Below are 23349 nucleotides of genomic sequence, written 5' to 3'. Positions count from 1 at the left end.
ATAAGACAACATGAAAATATGCTACATTTAGCTGAGGATCTGAGCAGCAAGCAAAGATAGAGGCAGTGCAGCAGGCTATTCCAGCCACCCTACTCTTGGGGCCCATGAGCCCCAGGATGTCCTTGAACCAGAGGCACCTAGTGCTAACAACAGTGCTGATTGGAGCCTCCGACAAAGAGCAGCTGGTTTTCTGAGAGCTGAGCCAAATGTAAAACTAATGGTGTCTACTGGATGGCAGCAGCTGGCTAGACCAAAGAGAATTTTGGAAGACTGACTATGATAAGGTCAGGTCAGCACAATGGCCTAAATTGAAAGAACCTTCTGTTGCTGTAGACAAAACTCCTAAGGGCCAGTTATGTTTTATTTTTACTGACTCTTGAGCCATGACTAGCAACATAGCTATCTGGTTGGGCACCTGAGTGGTGACTGACTAAGTATATTAAAGACACATCTCTGTGAGGCTACAGGCTCTGGAAAGCCATTGCTGAAGTCAGATAGGACATTTATATATCTCATATGAACATTCTTGGGAATAATCCATACTGAGATAAGACTCAATGAAATGATGTGGTTGATTAGGCCTGTATAGTCTAGGCAGTCAGTATCAGTACCTGAATATGTCCTTCTATGTTAATTTCATTATCACTGCCATTTGGGGGAACTGTTCTTATTGACTGATCTATATTCTGGTTATAGGTAACATTTTCCTGCTACTTGGCCTATCTGGAATGGTTTCGATTGTCATTGTAACCTTCAGTGGTTGAGTTCCTGGATTTTGTTGTCTTCTTTAAAAAAATACTTGAATTTTGTTTTAACAGGTTGGATATGTGACTTAGGGGTTAGCTTGATTTTTGGAGGCTTGTTAGTAAGTTTTATTAGGGCAGGTCAACATTAATCTTTATTCTAGGGCTAGTGAACACTATATGTAAAGACAGAGGTCAAGACAAAAATATGGAAAAATATAGCATGAAAAAGCTGATTGTAAGAAAGCTGGAGTGACTGTATTAAATTCAGACAAAGTAGGCTTAGGAAAGGAATAATACCAGAGATAAAGAGAGACTTTTAAAAAAAATTAAAAATGTTTATTCATTTTTGAGAGAGAGACAGAGCCTGGAGGAGGGGCAGATAGAGAGGGGGACAGAGGATCCGAAGCGGGCTCCGTGCTGACAGCAGACAGCCTGACAAAGGGCTCGCAGGGTTAAAAGTCACGGACCATGAGGTCATGATCTGGGCCGAAGTGGGATGCTTAACTGCTTAATGGACTGAGCCACCCAGGCATCTGAGAGACGTTTTTAAATAATATTGGTTCATGAAGGAGACCTAAAAGTACACAAAACAATAACTGACAGAACTAAAAAAAAAACCAAACGGACAAATCCATAATTATTGTTGGAGTGTCAATATTCTTCTTTCAGTAAAGGAGAGAACAAGGGGATAAAAAAAAACCCAGTAAGAATATAAAGACTCGAACAATGCTATCAACAAACTTGACCAATTGATATTTAGAAAACCCTACACCCAATAACACTATAATACACATTTTTTTTTTCAATTATACATGGAACATTCACCAAGATAGATCACATACTGGCCCATAAAAATATCTCAATAAAATTGAAGGGATTGAAATCATATACAAAAAAACATATGGAAAAATTTGCAAGTATTTAGAAAGTAAATATTACTCTTCTAATGGCCCATGGGTCAAAGGTGACATCAAAAAGAAAACTAAGGTGGGGGGGCTCCTGGGTGGCTCAGTCAGTTGAGTGTCCAACTTCGGCCCAAGTCATGATCTCGCGGTTTGTGGGTTCAAGCCCCATGTCAGGCTCTGTGCTGACAGCTCAGAGCCTGGAGCCTGCTTCGGATTCTGTGTCTCCTCCTCTCTCTGTCTCTCCCTCCCATGCTCATGCTCTCTCTCTCTGTCTCTCAATAATAAATAAACGCTAAAATAAAATTAAAAAAAAAAAAAAAGAAAGCTAAGGGGCATGTTGAACTGACACTATAAAAAACAAAATATATTAGAATTTATGGAATGCAGCTAGAAGAGAGCTTTAGATGAAAATTTATAGTTTTAATTGCTTATATTAAAGAAAGAAGATAGCTGTAGAGTCAATTATATAAACTTCCACCTTAAGAAACTAGAAAAAGAAACAAAATTAAATGTAAAATAGAAAGAGTAAAAACTAATGAGTAGAAAACAACAGTTGAGAAAATCAAAGAAGCCAAGAACTGGTTATTTGAAAAATAAATGAAGTTAATAAACCTCTAGCTAGACTAATCAAGAAATAAAGAGACAATGCCCAAATAACCAGAAACAGAATGAAATAGGAAGTATCACTACAGATCTTATAGATATTCAATAGGTAAGAAAGAAATATTATTAACATCTTTATGCTTATAAATTTGACAACTAGGATAGAATTGATAGATTATTTAAAAGACTGAAAAATGAATTAATAAGAAATAGGAAGTATAAAGGGACCTATATTTATAAAATAAATTGGATTCATAATTTAAAGCATTCATACACAGAGAAACTAGGCCTTATGATTTCATTGGTTAATTCTGTAAAAATTTACAGTAAAACACCCCCCCCACACACACACACACCAGTCTTACTCAAGTTCTTTTCAGCAAATTGAGGAAGAGGAAATATTTCCCAATTTATTTATGAGCCCATCATAAATAATAAATAAATAAATAAATAATAAATAAATAAATAAATATTATAGGTTGTGAACTAATGAAGTTTATCTAAGAAACGTAAGATTTGATAACATTCATGAATCAAGTAATATAAATTGCCATATAGAGGAAAATCATATAATATTCTCAAAACATACATAAAAAGCACTGGACAAAATCTAACACCCACTGGTTAATAAAAATTCCTATCAAACTAAGAACTTCGTCAACTTCCACGTAATTGTGGAAGACTAAAAGCTTTCCCACTAAAATTGGGAGCAAGGTGAGGCTATCTGCTCTCATCACTTGTTTTCAATATTGTACTTGAGTTCTTAACCAGTGCAATTAATAAAAAACAAGGCATAGACATCTTCTCAACTGAAAACAAGAAAGTAAAATTCTATTTATTTGCAGATGAGTATCTATGTAGAAAATTCTAAAGGACTATAAAAAGTACCAGAACTAGTACATGTATTAACAAGTTTATAGGATAAGGGTGTGTGGGTGGCTCAGTCTGTTAAGTGTCCAATTCTGGATTTTGGCTCAGGTCATGATCTCATGGTTCATGGATTGAGCCCTGCATTGGGCTCTGTGCTGACAGCACAGAGACTGCTTGGTATCCTCTCCTCTCTCTCTCTCTGCCACATAAACATTAAAAAAACAAAACAAAACAAATTTTCAGGACAAAATTTCAACATAAAAAATCAATTGTATTTTTATATTCTAGTAGTAGCGTCCAAAAATCACAAAATGCTTAAGGAAAAAGCTATCAATAAAATATGTGAAAGATTTACATGTTGAAAGTTATAGAACTTTCCTGAGAGAAATGAAAGAAAATCTAAATAAATGGAGAGATACATCAGATTCATAGAGAGAAAGACTCAGTATTTTTGATAATTTTTCCCAAACTCATCTATAGACTCAATGCAATCCTGATCAAAATCCCAGGAGGATATTTTATGTGGAAACTAACAAGTTATTCTAAAATTTAAATACACCCACAGAGGATTTAGAATAAAAACAATTTAAAAAAAAAACATAGTGGGAGGTCTCACACTACAAACTTATACAAAATTCCAGCAATCAAGGCAGTGTGATAGAGTAAGGGCTAGACTTATATATCAAAAGAACAGAATAGAGGGTCTAGAAATAGATCCTCACATACATGTTCAATTGATTTTTGACAAAAGGGACACAATATTTCAGTGATGAAGGATAGTTGTTTTTTGGTTTTTAATAAATGGTGCGGGAATAGTTGGAAATCAACATTAAAAAGTACTTGACTCCTTCCTTCTATCGTATATAAAAATTAATTCAAAATGGGCTATAAACTTAAGAATAAAACTTAAAAGACAATATTTCTAGAAGAAAACATAGAAGAAAATGTCTTGATTTTTGCTTGAATAGGGAGAGATTTCTTAGGACACAAAAAGTGCAAGTTGTAAAATAAAAAGATCAATAAATTGCATTAAAGTTAAAAACTTCTGCTCTTTAAAAGGTACTGTTAATAAATTAAAAGATAATCCAAGTGCTTACAAAATACTGGATAAAAATAATTGCAACACACAGAAGTCCAAAAAGAGCTTGTCTCCAGCATTTACAAAAACTCTTCAAGCTCAATAATATGGAGACAACTTAATTGACAAATGGGAGAAATATTTGAATAGACACTGTACCAAAGAAGGGCTACCAAATAAGCACATGAGAAGACACTTAATATCATTCGTCATGGGAAATGAAAAGTTAAAATCATAAGATACTTCTCTAAAGTTATTAGCATGACTGAATTTATTTATTTATTATTTTTTTTTTTCCAGCGTTTATTTATTTTTGGGACAGAGAGAGACAGAGCATGAACGGGGGAGGGGCAGAGAGAGAGGGAGACACAGAATTGGAAACAGGCTCCAGGCTCTGAGCCATCAGCCCAGAGCCCGACGCGGGGCTCGAACTCACGGACCGCAAGATCGTGACCTGGCTGAAGTCGGACGCTTAACCGACTGTGCCACCCAGGCGCCCAGCATGACTGAATTTAAAAAGATTGACAATACTAAGTGCTGGCGAGGATGTGAAACAACTGGAACTCTCATACATTATTGTGGAGGGATGCAAAATGGTAAAATAAGTTTAGAAAACAATTTGACAGTTTTTATAAAGTTAATCACAAATTTAGCATATGTCTCTGCAATCTCATATATATATATATATATATATCCCCCCAAGAGAAATGAAAACATATATCCAACAAAAAACCCATATCCAAGTATTTATAGCAGCTTTATTAATAATTGACAAAAATCAACCCACCTGCCCATCACCTAGAATAGATAAATAAATTGTTACGTATCTAAGTAATGAGATATTCAGCAACAAAAAGAACAATTCATGATATATGCGATATCATGGATAAATCTCAAAAGGATTATGCTAAATGGAAAAAACCAAATATCAAAAGGCTGCATACTGAAGATTTCATTTCATATAAATTCTGAAAGGCAAAACTTAAGGGACAGAAATAAGATGACTGATTCCTAGAGCTGGGCCTGGGACTGGGGACGGGTCCACTCCTGGATATGATCAAAATATTCTATATCTTAATTGTGCTGGTAGCTGCATGACTATGTATTTGTCAAATTCATCAAATTTGATAGAAAAAGATGAGTTTTATTTTATATAAATTATACCACAATAAACATGACTTAAAACAACCTTATATATATTTTTCAAAAGGTTTACAGTGATCATGTATTTTTTATTTTTATGTTTTGGTCATTTTTTCCATTTTTATTATACAAGTAATTCCAACATATGGAAAAAATTACCTCAAGATATTCAAAAGGTTATCAATGGCAAGTAAAAATTTCTTATATTCTGTGTCTCCAGTTCTACTCCCTGAATTTATTTTTTTAAATTATGTTTGTTTTTAGCTTTTCTAATGCTTACCTCTCTAACCCTACTTTCATCTCTAGAAGCTGATTTATTAATTTATACAGTACTCATGTTCTTCCCACCCTGAAAAATGAGGAATTAACTCAGATTGTCCTTTTAACTCCATTTTTCATGATTTTTTTCATATTAATTTTAATGCTCATTGATTACCTTTGTACATTTAATGAATAGTTGAGATACCATCTTTAGGCAGGTCCTCTTGAGTCCCACTGTATGAAGTGAGGAAGTCGGCATGTCTACAGGTCCCTAACGTGAGAACTGTCCCTTTTTTTCTTCAACCTCCCAGCTTCAGGGGTACATTGTTTTTCACATAGTCAAGGTTTGTAACACGTATATTCTGTCCCAACTTTCTTCCATGGAAATCAGTTTAAAATCATGAAAAATTTTAGACTTGGTGCTATAATACTCTTGTACAGCTATTTACCACCTTTTTTCCCATCCCACCCCCCACCAATGGCTACAGTTTTCTTATTGACAATAGAAGTTTATACTGTATTTATCCACTGATTAAAATCTTCGAGATTTTCTTCATTATTGCAATATTTTCTCTTTGTATTTGTTTGATTATCTCCCACCCTCATTTTACATATTCTCTGTTATTATATACGATTCAAACTTTCTGCAATAGGCCATGTCTTTAGTGTTTGTTTCTTTATCAAACTTTTATATTCAAGTTCTACATTTTGATAGATTTTGTCATCCAGTACTTGTATGAAATGTGTTTTCCAAATATCTAGTGATCCTCGGTTGTTTGTTTCTATTTATGAATGAAAGGTTAGGTGGATTATGATGGGTGTGGCTTTTCTCTGCTATTGAGTTTCTTGAGTGGGAATTCATGTTTGCTTGCTCATTTATTTATTTACTTATTAATTCAACAAATATGCAATGAATCCTTATTGATTGTTTTGGGAAATATTGAGACTATCATGGCGAGCAAAATAAATCATGATTCTTGTTCTCATGCACCTTACTGTTTAAAGAGAAGACACGGGGCACCTGGGTGGCTCAGTCGGTTAAGCATCTGACTTCGGCTCAGGTCATGATCTCACAGTCCATGAGTTCCAGCCCCATGTTGGGTTCTGTGCTGACGGTTCAGAGCCTGCCTGGAGCCTACATCTGATTCTGTGTCTCCCTCTCTCTCTGCCCCTCCCCTGCTCACACTCTGTCTCTGTCTCAAAAATAAATAAACATTAAAAAAAATCATAAAAAATAATACAGGGGAAGACACAATCAAAATACATTCAAATAAATGGATAATAACTCACTGATATATGAGGAAATGACTATAGTTATATGAAAACACAAACTAAAACAAACTGACATATTAGGACACTTTAAAAAAAATTTAATGTTTATTTATTTTGAGAGAGACAGAGACAGCATACACAGGGAGAGGCAGAGAGAGAGAGAGAGAGAGAGAGAAACAGAGAGAGAGAGAGAGAGAGAATCCCAAGCACTGCACTGGCAACACAAAGCTTGACATGGGGTTCAAACTCACAAAACCGTGAGATCATGACCTGAGTGGAAACCAACAGTCAGATGCTTAACCGATTAAGCAACCCAGGTGCCCCTGTTTGGTTCAAAATTATATTTGTGAGATTCATTCATGTTGATACATGTAGCTCTAATTCACTGATTTCTACTTTTATGTAATATCCCAGTATATGAATACATAGCAATTAATCCATTCTCTTCTGAGTATTTGCATTCTTTATATTATTTTTCTATTAGAGATAAGATTGCTTTGAAAATTCTTATGCATGTCTCCATATAAATACACAAGAGTTTTCTCTAGGGCACATATGTAGTAATGGAATTACTTGGTTTTAATGTGTGAATCTTTTCAGCTTCACTAGATTTTGTCAATTATTTTGGAGGTTGTTTTAATAATTTATACTCCCATGAGCAGTGCTGAAGGATTCCCATTGTTATTGAATATGGGTAGAGGAACTGATGAGACATTTTTCCAAAGAAGACATACAAATTACTAACAGGAAATGAAAAGTTGCTTGACATCAGTAATCACTAGGGAAATGAAAATCAAAAAAAGAGATATCACCTCATACCTCTTAGAATGGCTGTCATCAGACACAACTGATAACAAGTGTCAGTGAGAATGGGAAGAAAGGGAACCCCTGTGTACTGTTGGTGGGAATGTAAACTGGTGCAGCTACTATGAAAAAAAGCATGGAGGTTCCTCAAAAAATAAAAATAGAAGTACCATATGATCCAGCAGTTCCATTCTGGGCATGTGTCTGAAGAAAAAGAAATCGCTATCTTGAAGAGATATCTGCACCTCCATGTTCATGACAGCATTATTTACAACAGCCAAGCCATGGACACAACCTAAGTGTTCAATGATGGACGAATAAAGAAGATCTTTACACACACACACACACACACACACACACACACACACACACACTGGAATATTGTTCGGCCATGAAAAAGGAAATCCTGCCATTTGTGACAACATGGATGGACCTTGAAGGTGTTATGCTAAGTGTAATAAGTCATATAGAGAAAGACAAGTGCTGTATGACGTGGAGTCTATGCGTAGAGTCTAAAAAAACCAAACTCACAGAAACAGAGAATAGGCTAGTGGTTGCTAGAGGCAGGGGGTAGGAGTTAGAGGAAATGGATGAAGGTGACCCAAAAGTACAAGCTTCCAGTTATAAGACATATAAGTTCTGGGGATGTATTGTATAGCATGATGACCGCAGTTAACAGTTTGGTATATTTAAAAGTTTCTAAAAGGTAGGTATTAAGAAGTCTCATCAGAAAAAAAATGCGTAACTGTTAAGTGATGGATGTTAACACGACTTATTGTGGTAATTGTATCATAATATATACATATATCAAGTCATTATGTTATACGCCTTAAACAAATACAATATTATATGTCAATTATGTATCAATAAAACTGAAAAAATGTAATTCCCATTGTTCCTCATTATGTGAAAACATTTTTACCATTTTAGACTGCTGACAGAAGATAGAAGTGCCAAAAAAAAAATAAGATTGTACCATGAAATAAGTGTTTTCAATTTGTATAATGGGAACACAAAAGAAAAGTAATAAGAGATTCTCATTATCTAGAAGCATAAAAAAGTGAAAGGGAAGAAGAGACAATGGGAGCATCTTCGTTTTGAAATCAGGCAGGTGAAATCCCATAGGGTCAAGCTATTAAGTTGAGGCTTGGCAGGTCCTTGGGGTTTCTTCCACAATTCATAAATGCAAAAAGGGCACATTTCTCTCATAAGTTGTCCATTATGCGCCTACTTGGCAGATAAATCACTTTCACATAAATCTTTGTTCACAACACACAAATAAATCTCACCCTTTCCAATGACATGATTCTCTTTGGTATTCTGCATCTCTGCTAACTATGGAATATTATGTAGAGAGGGGAGTTTAAATTGTATATTTGGGTATCAGCGACTTGTAATTTAACAGTATGTGATCACCTTTCTCATATACATATATATATGGGTATACACACACACACATACACACACACATACGTACATATACATATCATATAATGTAATTTTAGGACAGTCAAATTTCTTTAGCAGTCTTGGATTTTGACAATGAAGCCGAGACCTATGTTAATGGAAGATGACATGACCGAAACAGAAATTGTCAACCTCAATAAGTTTTAATATTACCCTAAGTCCAAAAAATTTCTTTATCATATTACAGCAGCTGGGAAAGAAATGAAATGTTTACTTTTGCTTAAATGTAACTAAAACTGAAGGACAGGAAATGTGACACTAATACATGTTACTGGAGTACGCTTAAGTTCCCATATTTGAAGGAAAAGCCTAAATTAGGATCGCTTGGATATCAAATTAGCTTTTGAAGCAGTTCCCCGCCCCCGCCCCTGGCTAGGGAGTTTAGGAGTGATTTCTCAAAGAAGCATAAAGAAACATTTGTGATTACTCTCATTAGAGATGTTGTTAGCAAGTTTCTCGAAGGAGACATAGTGAAAAACTGATTTTCCCATGTGACACTTTTCCTCAGTCTCTGAATTGAAATGATCTGCTATCTTACACTGGTACATCTTTTTGCAGTTGCGAAATGTTACATACTTATTTTGGTGATCTACTTCATGCCCCCAACTCTGAAAAGCAAGTTGAATTTATTTCAAATGGAAAAACCATTTAAGATCAAAGTTGGCACCAAGAGGAACAGTTTGGGTGCAATGATAAGTAAATTGAATTGCAGGCACCGAGTAGTTCATATGGCTGTGTGTAATCTTCTAAACAAATGACCCTAAAGACACTGTTTCCTATTTTCTAAGTCGGTACTAAGTGAGTTTAAGCTTGTTTGCAAAGTTGCAAGTAGGGAAGTTTAAGGATATATAACAAAAATGGTGTGGTAGGTCACCTGTGGTCAAAATCCTTATCAGGCAAATCAGCTGTCACAGCTGGATTGGAAAATCAATGAGGGGAAGTAGGAGGGAGGAAGAGGTGGGGAGTAAGGCAAATGGGAGACTGGTACTCATGAGTTGTACAAGTCAGAGAGAGAGAGAGAGAGAGAGAGAGAGAGAGAGAGAGAGAGAGAATGGGAGAGGGAGACCCTGGGAGAGGGAGGGAGAGAGGGAGGGAGAGGAAATGAGACTAAGAATGACAATGAGAACAGGACTGAATTTGCTTCTCTATTTGGGAGTGAATCCTCAGATGGAGGCCAGGCTCAGCTGTGGAAGGGGAAACGGAAGGTGATGTTGCAGGAGGGGAGGGGGGAAAAACTACCTTAACTTGCTGGAATCCAAAGACACCCTCCTCCCTCCAGAGGAGAGAAAGAATTAGACTTTCCAGACCTCATTTAAGTGATAGTTGGGAAACAACTCTAGTCCTCAAACTGAAGCTCACTGTGCCAGGCACCAAAGGTGGTGAGACAACCAGTTCACAAAGAGAGAAGCCACCTTCTTAGAGGGGGTTTTCCGGATCTGGCCAGACTAGAAGGACTTGGATTCTTCAGGTTGCTGCCACAGCAGTAGCAATGTCAATGCGCTAAGGGAGTTAGGAGAACCCAAGTCAACCCCGCTGGGATGGACAGGGAGGTTCACCCAATCGTTGTGCGGTTCACCCAATATGGGGTTCACCCAATCTTTCTGCGGCACGAGGCAAGAGAACGAATAGCGACTTACATGACATTTGCCTAAATATTTAAAAGTTAAGTCAAGGGAAAACACTTTTGGAGTGCCTACGTGGCTCAGTAGGTTAAGAATCTGACTCAGAACCATCAGCTCTACACTGGTGGTTCAGAGCCTGCTTGGGACTCTCTCTCAAAACAATTGTTTTGAGACTCTCTCTCAAAACAATTGTTTTAAGTAAACTTAAAACAATTAAAAAAAAAGAGAAAACACTTTTATCTTCCCGCCATGATAAACATACATTCATAATGATCTAGAAAATCAAGGCTGCCTTAGAATTCTTAGACTTCTCAGAGTTTCTTATCAGAACATGGCAGGATGGAGGGCTGACACAGCTCAAAATGCCCCTGTGGCTCGCCCTGCCCCCCAGCCCTATCCAGCACCCACGCGGCTTTTCTGTGTGTAGGGGGACCTCTCAGCTTGCAAAACAAACTGTCCACGACCGTCTCCGCACGAACAGCCACCCCTCCCATGACCGCGCTGGGGGAAGCGTCCGGCACCGGCTTATTCTGGAAGTGTGGAGTGAGGTCTAGGGGTGGGCTCAGGCCCCGGGACCCCAGCCTGTTGTGAAGAGGCTCGGCTATGGGAGCCAGAGCACTACTGTGGATAGGAAAGCACTTGGTGAAAAAAGCGCAACATACGTGGCAGGGCAGGCCCCACTTTTTCCTCGGTTGGGGAACCAAGTGAAATGGCTCGCTACGGGCAGACATGGGGCACTAGCAGTCCCTTGCTCTTGTGACTTGGGGAAAAGACACACAAATCTTACGGGTTCTCGTGATGTTTCCACCATTTGTGTCACGGGTATAAGAGAAGTATTTTACTAAACTGGAAAATCCTATCGACACCTGCATGCTCTAGTGATTCATCCTACTCCGATTCCTTCTCACATCACCCTGGTCCCCGCAAGCCCTAATTTCCACCTCTTGATTCACGTTCTTGGGAGACTTGTCCCCCACCTCCCTCCCCAGCAGCAGAGGATTTTCGCCTCTGTTTCACACAGAGCTTGAAAATCCCAGGGCCCCCTTCACATTCCCAGCAGCATCCCCACCGTGTACTACATCTTTACCTATTTTTTCCTCCTTTCCTTCTGCGCGGTGCAGTGAGAACCTCCCCTACCAAAGCTGATCCCAGCATGTAGGCACTGGAACCCCTGTCCTCCTGCCAACTCAGGGCCTCTGTTCTGTTATTACCTCTCTCTTGGCTCGTCTGTCCCTCCCTTTGGCTCTTTCTTTTTTATTTATTTAGGTCTTCATGTATGTATGTACGTATTTAATATTTATTTTTGAGAGACAGAGACAGAGTGCAAGCAGGGGAGGGGCAGAGAGAGAGGGAGACACTGAATCTGAAGCAGGCTCCAGGCTCTGCGCTGTCAGCACAGAGCCCGATGCGTGGCTCGAACTCATGAACCGTGAGATTGTGACCTGAGCTGAAGTTGGATGCTTAACCAACTGAGCCACCCAGGCGCCCCCCCCCACCCCCCCGCCACTCCTTTGGCTCTTTCTAGTAGCACTTTGAAGTTTTCACGTCTTCCCCACCATAGGTATCAGCCACTTCTCCTTACTGTCTTCTTCTCTGCTACCTCCTTGTTTTTCTCCTCTATCACAGCCAGACTTTGTCAGAGAACTCAGTTCCTACTCATCACTCAACTTCCTGCAGTGTGGCTTCCCCATGCCAGCCAACCGAAGGGCTTTCAATGATGTCGCCAGTCACCATCATTGGGTTACTAAATCCAATGTTTTCACTTCTTCATCTCACTTGAAGTCCCAGCAGCAGCTGATAGTGTTGACTCCAATCTCTGGCAGGAATGTCCTTTTCCCTGGCTTACGATACAGCTCTAAACTCTACTGATGTTAATCCTTTTCTCTTTGGTGGCATTTTCCCAAGCTCCTTTGTGGCCTCCCTCTTTCCTATACATCCCTTAAATAGTGGTTTTCTTTGGGGGTTGTGTTTGGGATTATTCTTTATTCTCACTGTAACTTCTCTTGCTAGGCAATCTTACTTTCTCTCATGATTTCAAGCAACTACATATACTGGCGATTCCCAAATCTGCCTCCAGCCCTGACCTTACTCATGAAGTCCAAATCTACGTATCCCATTACCTTTTGGACACCAAGCTAGAGTGTCACATGGATTCCTCAACTCCTCACGTCTAAAGCTGAATTTGCTATTTTTCTCTACACCCTCCTCTCCCTCCCCCATCTCACCACCACCTTGGCAGGTGTCAACTCTGAAATCTGGGCTCATTCTTGAACACTCCTTTTCCTTCAGTCCCAATATCTAATCAATCACCAGTTCCTGTTTTTGTTGTAAATACCTCTAGGTTCTGTCCACTTCTCTCCATTTCAATGGTCGGTGCCGTCATCCAGATCAGCAATATCTCTCCTGCCCACTGCCTGGTGCCCTTGTCTCCATCCTTGGTCACCTCTAATCTATGCAGCCAGAGTCTGCTTTTAAACATGCAAATGAGATCATGCCATTCTCTGTTTCAAACCCTCAGTGGCTTCCTCCCCTCTGAGGTTAAACGCAAACTTCTTACGTGGTACACAAGGCCATAGGAGATCTCAGATCCCTCTCCAGGGTCAATTCTACCCACTCTTTCCTTTGTGCTTTATGTTGTGCCCATGCTAGACTTGTTTCAACTCATGAAGATACCCTGGTCTTTCTCACATCCTGTTCTCTGAACCTGTCCTCACCTTCCTCGTTCATCTAGCTGACAAAGGCTTATATGCCGGCACCTTATTTGGGAACATGTTCCCAGAGGGTAGGAGTGAGGGGCTGGGGAATGCATCAGAAAGAAAACTAATGTAGGGGTCTTCTATTGATTTGACTCCCACTGTGAGCAAATGGTCCCTGATCCTCCCAGGACTTTTGGAGGAACCTTATTTGCCTAGAGAATGAGAGAGGGAACATTTATTCATCTACTTCCATCCTCCTTCACTGCAAAACGTGGTCCCACACCCCCACATGTCCAGACAAGCTTATGTGTGTGTTGAGATGGTTCCCATGGATGTCCCACAACTAGGTGTCAGAGAAACCCCAATGCAGGAAGTGGGAGGCATGGGAGAAAGGGCACTAACAAATTAGCCCCATGCCATGAAGAGTAAAATCTGCACTGAACTGGATGTTTTGGCAGTGGCTGGAGTAAGAGGTGCGCTCAGAAGACGTGAAGGGAAGCAAGAGCGTGTTCAGTTCATGGACCCACCTGCTGGTCCACCACATGTCAGGTTTTTCTGTTCTGTCTTCTCACCGGCCGCTCCCTCCCCCTGAAAACGTAACCACTTTTTGTCTATCTGCCAACTTGTTTCTTTTTTTTTTTTAGGAAATGTAATACAGTGCAGTGGTTCTCAAGCTTTAGTGTGCCTTAGAATCGCCTGTAGGGTTTGTTAAAACAAATAAAGTGGGGCTCTTTCCCACAATTTCTGATTCAAAAGGTGTAGGGTGGAACCTGAAAAATTTTCATTTGTAACACATTCTCAGATGCTGCTGATGCTGCTGGTCTGGGGACCGCACTTTGAGAACCACAGGTATAATGGTTAAAATACAGTCTGAGGTGGGACTGCCCGGCTTTGAATCCTGGCTTCACCGTCTACGGGGCACGTGACCTTGGGAAGTGAACTTAAACCTATGAGCCTCAGTTTTATCATCTGTAAAATGGGGATAATAGCAGTGCCTACTTCACACAGTTGCCAGAAATAAATGAGTCAATATCTGCAGTGTGTTTGAGGAGGGCCTGGCCTGTAGTAAGTGTTCTGTAATTGTTCACTGTTAGTCTCACTTTAGTAACGACATCTCCCTTACCTCCCCAGGCAGACCTGCTGTTCTTTGTCTGGGTTCATGTAACCACTTCTAGGCCAGCATGTCATATTGTGCTGGAAAGTGCTGGTCCTACCTATCTAAAGAGGCTGGTAATGGTTAGATGGCAGAAACTACATTTGTTCAGCTTCTTACTTCCAACTCACCAGTGATTTGCACATAATGAAGTACTTAATAAATGTACCTTGAACAAATAAATATTATTATTCACAAATATTTGTTGGTCTCTGTGATGGTTAATCTTATGTGTTGACCAGACTAAGGGATGCCTGGAGAGCTGATGCACCATGACCTATGGATGCATCTGCGTGGGTGTTTCAAATCCATGGACTGAGTAAAAGAAGATGATCCTCACCGCGGTGGGTGGGCATCCTTTATCTGCTGAGGGCCTGAGTAGAACAAGAAAGGCAAAATAAGGGCGAATGTACTTTCTCCGAGTTGGGACATCCATCTTATCCTGCCCTCAGACCTCGGTGCTCCTGGGTCTCAGGTTTTCAGACTCAGGCTGGGACTTACACCCTGGGCCCCGCTGGTTCTCAAGCTTTCGGGTTTGGACTGGGACCCCACCACCCATTCTGCTGGGCCTCCAGGTTGCAGACAACGCAGCACGTCTTGGGACTTAGCTTCTGAAATTGTTTGGCCAGTCCCTCATAATGTATCTTGTTCTGCGCATCTCTATACACTATTGGTTCTGTATTTCTGGAGGACCCTGACTAATATAGTCTCCATTTAGTACTTGCAAAAGCTCTCTCGGATGCTCTGAGTTATTCAAAGACATTAAAGGCAATGCCACCAATTTAAGACTCCCTTTACTTCCAATACTTCTCAGACCAGTTGTGTCCACTTTCTTAGTCTTCATTTACTCTTCAATCTACTCAGATCTTACTTCCGTCTCTAACCACTCGACTAAAACTTCCTGGGCCAAGGTCCTCAACAACATCCATCCTGCTGAATATGAAGGGCAGGTCTCAGGGTGCAGGTCAGTTGCATTTGATTCCATTATCTATTCCCTAAAATGCTCTCCTCTCCTGGCTTCCCTGACACTGCACTCCTGGTTTTCCTCCTGCTTAATTTCCTTTGTTGATCCCTCTTCCTTCTCATCTTCCACTGCCTAGTCTCTAAATGACTCAGTACCCCAGGGCTTGCTCCTGGCCACTCTTTCCTTCTCCATCTACAGTCTGTCTCCAGGTATCTCATTTGCTCTCAAGGTTGGAAATACCACCTATTTGCTGATTACATTAGAATTGATATTTCCAGCCTAGTTTGGTCTCTTGAGCTATAACCTTGAAAATGTCATTGCTAACACCTCCACTTGGATGAGTAATAGGCATCTCAAATTGAACATGTTTTCAGTGGAGCTCTCCAGCCTTGCAAGCCATACCCGCCCCCATCCCCATCCTGCTCTGCCCAGAGCCCTGCTCTGCTCGGTCTCAGTAAATGCTCAACCTCCAAGTCTAGGGACCAGCCCTGGGTCCTTATTTTTTTTTTTTTTTCACCATTCTCATTGAACCCTCAAACATATTTTTGAAAACACTCACTCTCCAATTCCACTGCCACAAGTTTTGTCTGAGCCACTAACATTGACACCTGTCCACCTGTGACAGCTTCAGTATGGGTCCTGCCAGCTCAAACCCATTTACCACATGGGAACTAGGGGGGTTAAATAATATATAAATCAGGGGTGCCTGGGTGGCTCAGTTGGTTAAACATCCAGCTTTTGATTTAGGCTCAGGTTGTGATCCCATAGGTTTGTGAGTTCAAGCCCACATAGGGCTCTACGCTGACAGTGTGCTTGGGATTCTGTCTCCTTTTCTCTCTGTCCCTTCCTTGCTCTATCTTAAAATAAATAAATAAATAAATACTAAAAAAATAAAGTAAATCAGTTTACATCATTTCTATACTTAAATCTAAAATCCCTTCCCTGCCTATATACATGGTCCTGCAGGATGGGGCCTTTGCCCTCAAGGAGCTTATCTTATATTCACTCTCCTCCACCATCATGTACCAGGCACAGGGTCTCTTTTTCTGTTTCTTAGTCCCTCAAACTCTTTTCCACAGAGAGTCCTTGTACTTACCCTTCCTTCTGCCTGGAATACTTTCTTTAGTTCTTTGGAAGTCAAATTCATTCCCATTCTTCAGCTCTCAGGTCAAATATCCCCTGCTCAAAAAGACCTTCTTTAATCACCTGATATAAGCTAAATTCTCAGTTCTTACATAATTGTGTTGATTTCCTTTCCAGCACTTACCACATGTATACTTATATTATTTATTTGCTTATGTGTTTATTGTCTAGTTCTCCCACTACAGAGTAAGCCCTATCAGGGCAGGATTTTTTTTTTTTTTTTTTTTTGCCTTATTCATCACTGTATTCCCGGTGCTTACTGTAGTTTCTGGAATGTAAGAGGCATTTCACAAATATGAGATGAGTTTCAAATTTTTTTTTTAATTTTTTTTTTTTCAACGCTTATTTATTTTTGGGACAGAGAGAGACAGAGCATGAACGGGGGAGGGGCAGAGAGAGAGGGAGACACAGAATCGGAAACAGGCTCCAGGCTCTGAGCCATCAGCCCAGAGCCTGACGCGGGGCTCGAACTCACGGACCGCGAGATCGTGACCTGGCTGAAGTCGGACGCTTAACCGACTGCGCCACCCAGGCGCCCCCCAAAATTTTTTTTTAATATATCACTTTCTGAATACCTAGTGTTCCTGGAAGGATGTTGTGAGTAGATAAGAAAGTGTAATATAAGATTCTGTTACTGCTGCCATATCTGTATTTAGTCACATCAGGGTTAAATCTTTTAGAATGTAAATACTAGAATGTAAGACCCTTACTGTGTATATACACAGTGGTGAGCATAACTGTATCCTTAATGAATGTTTTTCAAGATGATAATAATGCTTTGTAGTTGGTTATTTTGGGTAGCTGTAAATACAAATTGGCCAATGAAACTTTTGAGGGAATTTTTAAGTATGCATGACTGGGATATCTATATCATTAATTTAGGGATTAGATTTACTCTTGAAACATTTCATAATTTGTTTCAAATGGTTGCACTAGTCTAACTCGAGGAAGATATGTGATTGACAGCCAATGGATCGATCATAAAGCATTTTTTGTGACAATTGGTTTTATGTTTGCTTCCTGCATGATCAAAGCTCTCTTAAATATATTATCTAATCAGAATTAGCTATATAGATTTCTCTTTTTAAAAATATTTTATTTTTAAGTAATTTCTATTCTGAACATGGGGCTCGAACTCACAATGCTGAGATGAACAGTTGCATGCTACACTGACTGAGCCAGCCAGGTGCTCCAAGATATCTAAGTTTCTAATATGTAACATTTCTAATAGATTTTATGGATTCAATTTATGGATTAATGTTATATTCTTAAAGGAAAATAGTGAGAAATGAAAAGCAAAGGCAGTGTGGCAGGTAACTTCTGACAGGGTTTGCAATGACCCCACATCCTGGCATACCTGTCCTTGTGGGCAGTCTTCCTCATTGGTATGAGCTGGACTTACAGTAAGTAGAATATGGCAAGGGTTAGTAATGCCACTTCCAAAATCAGGTTACAAAAGACTAGCTTCTGTCTTGTTTGCACTCCCTTTGGCTCCTCTCTTGTGCTCGCTCTGATGAAATCAGCTGGAAAGCCCCATGTGGGAAGGACCTGAGCAGACTCAAGCTAATCACCACTGTGGAGTTGAGACCCTCAGTCCAATAGTTCTCGATGAACTGAGTCTTGCCAATAACCATCTCAGTGAACTTGGAAGCAAATCCTTCCCCAGGTAAGCCTTCAGATGAGACTAAAGCCTTAGACCACACCCTGATTGAAATCTTGTGAGAGACTCTGACACAGAGTTCCTAGTAACACTGAGCCTGGATTCCTGATGCACAGAAACTATGAGAAAATAGGTACACATTGTTTTAAGCTGCTAAGTTTTGGCATTAATTTGACACATAGCAAAAGATAACTAATATAGCAAACTTTTATAACAATGTTAAGGAGACTGGGGAAAAATATTAATTGAAAGCATATTTTGTGCTACATCTTTACCTGTGTTGTCTCATTATTATTCAGATCAACCCCGCTGTTCACTTTTGACTGGCAGTGTCACGGACCTGAACAGAATTAGCATAAACAGTTTTGCACCCTGAAATTTCCACTTGGGCTTTGTGCCAGTTATCTATTTATTGCCTGCCAGTTCCAAATTCATCTTTCGATACCTACTATGCAATAATGGACAGGCTAACTGTAAACATTTTTTTCTTGACCGTGACCATGATATTAAGCTTTCTCATAGAGGGCACCTGGAAGGATGCGGCGGGAGGAAAGGCTTTTTGTGTTGGTTCTGTGGCTGCAATGTCTATCAGTTGTGTGGGCGTGAGGACCTCAGTGGTGCTCTGCCCCAGCCATGAGTCCAGAGCGCAGGGTCCTTTGATGATCTTGCAGCCCGGGTGTGGATTGACGATCACAGACATTGTACCCGCTAGGTCCCTGTCCACCCTGGCACCCCAATCCTCTCTGCTTGGCTCAGGTTTTCTGCTATAGCTCTCCCAGTGCAGACGTTGGGTTCCCCAGACTCCTTGCCTTTACCTGTGCCCCCACATCCTCTGCACATGTGTACCTGCCCATGTGCCATAGTTTGCCTGCACACAGAGGGTTGTTTTTTGCCTTCCCTATGACTGGGGACCAATAAACTTCTCTGCCATCTAGTGGGTTGCAGCTATGCCTTTCCCACTGAGATCTGAACTCCAGCCATGGAAACGGGACTGCCTCTTATGTTTGTCTTTCCTTGAGTACTCTCCCTTAGCTCCACCGTACCGTATAGACCTTTCTTACATATTAAAGTAACCTTTAAGCCACAGTGTGGTATTTCTTTCTATTAATCTTTCCCTGTTTAAATCGCTGTGTAGATTTTTTTTCTCCTGACTGGACCCAGACTGACCTAGTCCACTTAAGCACTGCCCTGTAACATCTTTTAAAAAAAATATTTATTTTTGGAAGAGCATAGGTTGGGAAGGAGCAGAGAGAGGAGGACTGAGGATCCAAAGCAGGCTCTGCACTAACAGACTGAAAGCAGCAAGCCCGATGTGGGGCTTGAACTCAAGAACTGTGAGACCATGACATGAACCGGAGGAGGATGCTCGACCAGCTGAAACACCCAGGTGCCCCTGTTCTGTAGCGTCTCGACAGCACATTGTGACCCTCTTCCCAGTGATTCAGAGAAGCAGCATGAGAGATAGAAAAGCGCCAAAGGCAGAAAATCAGGGGACCTGAGATCTATGGTCCTATGGCTAGTTGAGTATAAAAACTCAGGCAGGCCATCCTCTTCTTCAGCACTCATGTGTGGAGAATCCATTGTGTCTTTGCTGTTGCACTAACCATAGGAACTTATACTGTGACTAAGACACCGTCCCTATTCGCCTTCAAGGAACTCAGGGCCCAGAAGGAAAGGGGAAAGATAGATAATGTAGTGCAGAGTCTGACACAGGGCTCGAACTCATGAACCATGAGATCATGATCTGAGCCGAAATCATGAGTCAGACACTTGACTGTCTGAGCCATCCAGGTGTCCCTCTACAATTATTATATGTACAAAGAAAGCCTAGAGGAGAAGGAAGTCAGTGTCTGTTCCTCCAAAAAAGAAGGGGAGGCTTTACAGAGAGATGATATCTTGAGTCTCGACAGTTGAATAAGCTGGGGAAGCAGATAGGGCAGTGTGTACCAAGGTGCAGAGGTGAGATAAGGAAATAATAAAACTATCAACAGTTAATAAATTTGTAGAGAATTTACTATTTAACACTCAAGAGGCTAAGAATTTTATGTAGAGTTTAAACCTCATTAATCAATTCTAATGAATTAACCATCATATAAACCCTATGAGTTTGGCAAGAAAGTTCTCAGTATGGTTGAATCTCAATAAAAAATATGTTGAAAAACTGAAAGTTGAACTATTTTGAACTATTTTGAAAGTAAGGAGACAGAGATACAGCCACGTTAAGCAACTTGTCCATTGCACTTAGCTGCCCTGTGCTGAGTTGTGTGTTATACTGGGGAACATGGGTGATGGCAGAAGGGCATGAAATGAGGTTGAAAGGGGTAGGCAAGGGCTGCATCAGGAAGGACCCCGTGTCACCTCTTTGGGGCCAGTTTCCTCAGCTGTAAAGTTAAAGTGCCGGTCTAGAGACCCGTAGCTCACATAGTCTGGGAGTGCTTTAACCCACAATGTTCTCAGGGATAAGATTCTGAAGCCGTATTTCAATCACCCATTGGCCTTTAATATTCTTTTTCCCAAGAGGTTTTCTGAGCTTAGGAGGAGAAGATGTGTATGCTTCCAACGAAGAAGATAAGGTTTGGGTTATGACTGATTTCCTGAAGTCACTTGCTTATGAGTCCCGGGAGTCTGGGATATTGACGGTGGCTGGGTGGGGGTGGGGTGTGCACTGATTGGGGCAGATGGCATGCGTGTCCTCCCACTAGATGAGTGTCTAGAGAGAGGAGCTGATGGGATGGGCAGCTGTGTCTTCTGATGTTGAGTTAACAACAACTATGGCCCAGTATGAATATAGGCACACCGTGACGGTATTGCGTACTTGGTTCCAGACCATCACAATAAAGTGAATATCGCAATGAAACAAGTCAAATATATTTTTTTTTTGGTTTCCTCATGCATATAAAAGTTATGTTTACACAATCCTGTAGTCTATTACATGTGCAATAGCATTATTTCTAAAAAAATAATGTACGTCCCTGAATTAAAAATTATTTTATTGCTAGAAGATACTAACCATCTTCTGATCTTTCAGTGGGTCATAATCGCTAATCACAGATCACCATAACAAATGTAATAATAGAAAAGTTTGGAATGCTGCTAGACTTACCAGAATGTGACGTAGAAACCTGAAGGGAACAAATACTGTTGAAAAAAATGGTGCCAATAGATTTCCTCGACGCAGGGTTGTCACAAACCTTCGAGTTTTGAAACATGGAATATCTGCAATGCGCAATAAAAGGAGGTATGCCTGTAATACTATCAGTGACTCCAAGCTAGATGGCTGTGGATATGGTGAGTTCTCCGTGTTGGGCTGTCTCCAGGACAGGATGGACTTAAACAGAGACCCATGGCAGTGGAGCAGAAAAAGCTCAGGCTGTGAAGTTAGCCGTGGCTGTGGATCCCTGCTCTGACACTTACTAGCTCCTTGACCTTGGTCATATTCATTGTACCTCTCCAAGCCTCTGTCTTCTCGTCTGAAGTGGTCAAATAAATACCTATTTCATAAAATTGCAATTATGCTTAAATGAGATATGATGGGAAGGGTGCTTCTTACAGAATAGGGGTTCAACAAAAAATTGCTAGGATTATTATTAATTGAGGTATTTCAGGGTCAGTCCTCTATCCTTGCTAAAGCGGGGAAAAGATGAGGGAGGCTGGTTGAATGAATGACTAGATGAGGGTTGACTATAACATTTTAATGGATATAGATTATTTGAATGATACTAACCTCAATTCAAGTTTTATATTAATTTTACTCTGCAGATTCGATGTCTGTATTAAAACCTCTTTCCCTGGCATTTGTATTCCCCATCCATTGTTCTCTAAACCTATAATATCGTCATCATTCTTAATTCCTTGGTGACACCTTATGCTAACCCATAGCCTCAAAGTATGTCTGTTGTAATTACTTTCCCAAGATATTTGGTGACAAGTTTGATCTCATTATAAATTACTGAATGGTTGCTGAAACCAATTCTATTGACCTTGGTCTTTTGAGAAATTGATATCCTTCTTTGTTTTCTGCTTGACTTCATGGTATTCTAACAATTACTGAGATTTATTAAGGTGTTTTAGAAATTGTTTCTTCTGTGTTGAAAATGTAGTCTCTATGGAAGCTCTTGTTTTGCAAAAGCAAGCTTTTCTTAGAATTGGACAGTTTTGCTTTTAGGAGAAGCCTCCCACCAACAGATTATCTGAGACTTCATACATGCTACAAAATGCTTAGAGAATCAGCCTGTAGGACACATCAGCTTAAAAGGTTTGCACACAGCAAGGTAAAATTTCTGAGCCATGTAGTAGATGACATTCAATATTGGCAGTAGGTTGTTCCTGTTTTTAAAAGGGGAAGATGTGGAAAAGGTAGGAAAAAGAAAAGAAAAATGACAAACACTAGAAATACTCTCACATTTTGGATTGAAGTTAAAAATCTGATAGCGTTGAAAACTGTCAAGGTCACTAGCAAATGAAGTTGGTAGTTGATGTGATGTAACTGATTCATGATTGCTAATGCGAATTTCTTCTGTTTCTGTCTTTCCCTCTTCCTCTTTCCTCCTCTATCCCTCCACTCTTCTGTCTTCCTCCTTTCCTTTCTCTCTCTTTAAGTTTCTAAATTAAACTTTTTTCTTTATATGTATGCATGCATACACAAATGCTTAAGTGAAGAATAATTTTTTAGGGCCATAATTTTTTTTCTCTTCTTTGCCTCTTTCCCCTCCCCTTTCCTCCTCTTCAAATCAAGAAGAACTCACCCCTTACAGATGTGTTTTACTTCGTGCTCTATAGTTATAAGCAAACTATATATATAGATAGACACAGTCATATATGCAAAAGCATACAAACAGAAGGCAGTTTTCCAGTTGTTTTTAAAAATGGCATTATATTATGCATTATATTATTCCTATTATTCTCCTGCTCTTTTGAAGTTGGCTTGCCTGCCTCTCCCTTCCCCCCTCCCTCCCTTACCCT

The sequence above is a fragment of the Leopardus geoffroyi genome, chromosome C3 (assembly GCF_018350155.1).
Source record: "Leopardus geoffroyi isolate Oge1 chromosome C3, O.geoffroyi_Oge1_pat1.0, whole genome shotgun sequence".
Classification (NCBI taxonomy): Eukaryota; Metazoa; Chordata; class Mammalia; order Carnivora; family Felidae; genus Leopardus; species Leopardus geoffroyi.
Note: the sequence above shows the minus strand (reverse complement) of the source record.